This window comes from Silene latifolia, chromosome 3 (genome assembly GCF_048544455.1).
Source record: "Silene latifolia isolate original U9 population chromosome 3, ASM4854445v1, whole genome shotgun sequence".
In the NCBI taxonomy this organism is placed as follows: Eukaryota; Viridiplantae; Streptophyta; class Magnoliopsida; order Caryophyllales; family Caryophyllaceae; genus Silene; species Silene latifolia.
Window position 1 is genome coordinate 116,739,539 of NC_133528.1, and position 4,654 is coordinate 116,744,192.

Genomic DNA, 4,654 nt, shown 5'->3' on the forward strand with positions numbered 1-4,654 from the left:
TGGGAGTTGGGAAGATAGGCTGGACTTGATTGAGTTTTCATACAACAACAGTTATCACACCAGCATTGGGATGGTACCGTTTGAGGCTTTGTATTGCCGGAAGTGCATGAGTCCGGTTTGTTGGGACGATAGTGCAGAGACAGTGATTTTAGGACCACAGATGGTGCAGGATATGATTTAGGAAACTCCACCTTAGGAATGAGAACCAGAGTAGTGCTATTGATTTGCTTGAGTAATCTCCCATTTTTAAAATAATCTTGGACTGCATCACAGATGTCCTTCTGAATAACTTCCCAGTTAGCTTTAAAAAAACAGCTAGTATAGCCATTAGGACCTGGGCTTTTATCATTAGGGATTGAGAATATAACTTGCCTAATTTCCTCCTCACTTGGTATGGCACATATATCCTCCCAATCATTCCCATCTACTCTTTGTCCCTGTGTCACAATATGCATGTAGAAATCTGAAGTTTGAGCACTAGTACCTAACAAACTCTCATAATAATCCACAAAAGCCTGCAATATCTCAGTTGGGTCTTTACATTCCACTTCATCTCTATTTTCAAATTGCAACACCTTATTGTGTATTTATCTCTGTCTGATAGCATGATGAAACATAGAAGTATTTGCATCTCCTCCTCTGGCCCACTCACATTTAGCTTTTTTATGGAGGAAGTCATCTCTTGCTTCTGCTAGAAGGTGATAAGACTCTCTAACCCGTCTTTCGTTATCCATCAACATGAGGTTAGTAGGATCTTTCTGAAGTTGCATTTGACAATCCAGGAGTAAATTATAGGCCACGTCTGCATTTCTTTCAATATCAGAGAACAGTTCATGATTAAGACCTTTAAGTTCAGGTTTTAGAAGTTTTAATTTCCTAACCACCCTAAACATAGGAGTTCCAGCCACAGGAAGCTGCCACACCTTATCCACAATGGTCTTAAACTCATCAACTTTAGTCCACATATTGAAGAACTTGAATGGTTTCTTCTTGCCCCCACCACTATTACCATATGAAATAGTGCATGGACAATGATCAAAATAGCCTTCAGGATGATAATGAGCACTCCAATCAGGCTATAAATTCAACCAATCCCCATTCACAAGAACCTATCAATTATACTAAAGATTCTTGTCTCACTTGGATGTTTATTATTCAAAATGAAAAAAGAATCAATAGTTTTCATATCCTATAAATCACACATACTTACTGTAGATTGAAAAGACATCATCTCATCAACTTTCACCAGTTTCCCTAACCTTTCATTTGCATACATAACATTATTAAAATCTCTTAACACAATCCAAGGGACACCCATACTTAACCTAATAAGAGCATTCTATAAAGGGATTCTTTCCTCAATTTTATTAAAAGCATAAACAAAGGTAGCTACAAAAATTTGCCCAGTCTGTTGCACTTGAATTCTCACATAAATGTACTGTGCATCCATTTCAACTACATCAAGACGAAGCTTACTAGCTTTCCAGAGGATCCATACTCTTCTCCCCGGATGTAGAGAAGTATTAATGACAAAATTCCAATCATAACAAACTTTACTAACTACTTTATTTAGAGACATATGTTTCACCTTTGTCTCAAGGAGCCCAAATAAATCCACATCATTTTGATGTAGAAACCACTTTATATCCTTCTGTTTAGTATCACTATTCAGGCCCCTAATATTCCATACTCCAATTCTAATCATTTGGAGTGTTTAACCCCCCCCCCCCCCCCCTCTACCCCTTTATCAACCATTTCAGACCCATCAGAAGCTTCAGCTAACTCTGCATTAAAGTTCAGCTTTACCTAGATATGTCTTTGGAACTGTAGTATATTTCTCTTGAATTCACCATCCCTACCATCAACCACACGAGACTCGTGTCTAGTCATTCGTGTAATTATCCTTACAGGAGTAAAAATAGATCCATGACTGAGAGGAGTTGGAGTAACAGTAGGAGTAGCCAAGACAACAGGGGTAGGAGGAACAACTTCTGGAATAACAATAGGTATTGTCTCTTTAGAAGGACCTAGAGGAGGAAATTCTTTAGGATCTACTTGAATACCAGTTGCAAGTACCCTTGGCCTCCAAACTTGCCTCACAGGTTGTGGTGCTACAATTCTTCTAGGTCCTATAACTCTCTTCCTACAAGCATTAGTTTGGTGACCAATACCTTTGCATTTTTGACAAGTAATAGGAACCCACTCATACTCTATACCTACAGTCACCTCCGACTCTAATTAATCTTCAAACACAATACGAGAAGGAAAATTCTGATCCAGCACAACCTCCACCATGACTCTAGCAAAGCCAAGCAGAGATTTCTCAACCGTGGAATCATCAATACGCACAAACCGTCCAACAAGACCAGCTAATTTCTCTAAACATTTTGCACCCCAGAACTTCAAGTCTAAACCCACTAACTTAACACAAATTGGAACATTCTTAACAGAAACTTTTGCAATTCTCACAGAAGGATCCCATGGTTTCAGAATACTGGGCTTACCCTCAAAGAGGGACATACTATTTGATAAGACTAATTTATGGTGTTCGGCTTTAGCAAACCTTACCACAAAGAGGCCATTTGGTAGGAATGAAATCTGAGCAATCTCATATGCAGATCAGATCCTTCGCAGATATCCATCTAAGATCTCCCTTGGCAAATTAGCCCCCATGACGTATCCATAAATCACTAATTTCCAGAACTCAATTTCATCTTTCACATCTTCAATAGTTAATTTCATAATAGCCTTAGAACACTCACCTTACTCATTGTCACATTCAATGATTGGATCCAAACGAACCCCCGATTTCCTCGACGGCACCTCTTGCCAATCCTGAGGATTATCCAAAATAACCAATCCATCAATCAATTCAGTATCAATTTCTTCATCCGTTTATAACATCTGATCCACTTCACATCTCGCTTCCTCAATTTCTTCATCAATGGTTTCGACATGAACATCTGTAACAATATGTTGTTTGGTACTAGAACAATTTTGATTTAGGTTATTAGAATTATTATTACTATTATTAATATTCGATGAACTATTATTGTAGATACCCGTATCCGTCGATATTGGAATTTATAGAGAACCCGACAAACACCCGATGATGATAGGACACATGTATTCTTTAGTTGTCATTGTCATTATTTGGAGCTCGTTTTACGAGGTGGAATGGGCGTCGTCGATGAAGTATTTTATTAATTTAAATGATATTTAAATTAATGTTTTTTAGTGAGTTCATTTTGTTAATTTAAATGATATTTAAATTATGGTTTTTTAGGTAAATTCAATTTATTTTATTTTATTTTGAATTTATTTTCCCAAGTTTATTTTATTGAAAATAAAATAAATATTTGATTTGAAAAATCATTTTATGAATATATTTGATTTGAAAAGTCATTTATTTTAATGGGTTAATTGATTTGAAAAATCGATTTGAAAAGCGAAGAAAACTCGTTTTGAACACTTGTTTTTGAGCTCGATTTTAGCTCGGTTTTTGAGCCCGTTTCCTTTACGAATTGGCACGAATCTCGAGTACACTAAACCACCTAAGCCTCTACCCATCCACCCTTGTTCGAACCCCCCAAACCATGGCCCAAATTCTCGTCCCAAACAACCCCAACCAGCCCACGCATAAACCGAGCAGCCCCTGTTTTGGCAGCTCAATTCCCGAGCCCAAACCCGCTCCAAACACTACCAAGACCCGTACCCATTAACCCTAACCCATACCCTAGTATCCTACCCATATTATCCTAGCTTAATCACCAAGAAAACCCCCCTCAAACCCTCACAAAAGTCGATGGACAGCAGCCATACGGGATGAAGCCCGATTGCCCCTCCCTCTCTTTTAACCTATTTTAACTCCTTATAAATACCACCCCTCCATCATACATTCATTCCTCTAAGTTCTCCATACATCCAAGCATCATACACAAGCTTTAAACCTCAGAAACAAACCCTAATTGCCTCCCAAAAACCCTAAACAAAACCGACACACAAACTGAAACTGTTTGTGTGTCCTCTTCGAAAACCCACTCGTTCCTCCATCAAACCTCCATAAAAACTCGAGTTTCTTGTTCCTAATTGACCACATAACATCCATCTACACATTAGACAAAGAATTACGAGCCAAATTGCCCTTGAGAGTACACGAAATCCCTCGAAAAACAGAGTGAAATAACACTCTGTTTTCGCGGTTTCTCCTTGTCTGTCCAGTTCTGTTTGTGCTCGTTTTTCGTGCCCAATAACCCAAAACGAGCAGGGGTTGCTTTAAGATCCCTGTTCTCCTCTCTTTCTAGTTTCCAAAACATCTTTTAAATCGAATTTTCGTCGTGAAACGAGGGAGATATCATCGTTTGAAAATCGCTGTCCAGAAAGTTTCCAAAACGCGTGTTTGCTTTATTCTTCGTCGACGACGGCCTCTCGAGATAAAATCTACCATCGATTACGACCCAAGACGGTGTCAAAGATACATGTAGGTTGAGGGTGCATCAAATCCTCCTCTTTTCCCTTTTATTTCTTTTGTTTTATGCTTGTTTTTTATTGTCTTATTTTTGTTTGTTTTCGTTTTGTTTATCGTTTGTTCTAATTAATTATGAAACTAGTTAGTCCGAGTATGAGTTAAAATACCACCATGAACACCCGCGTT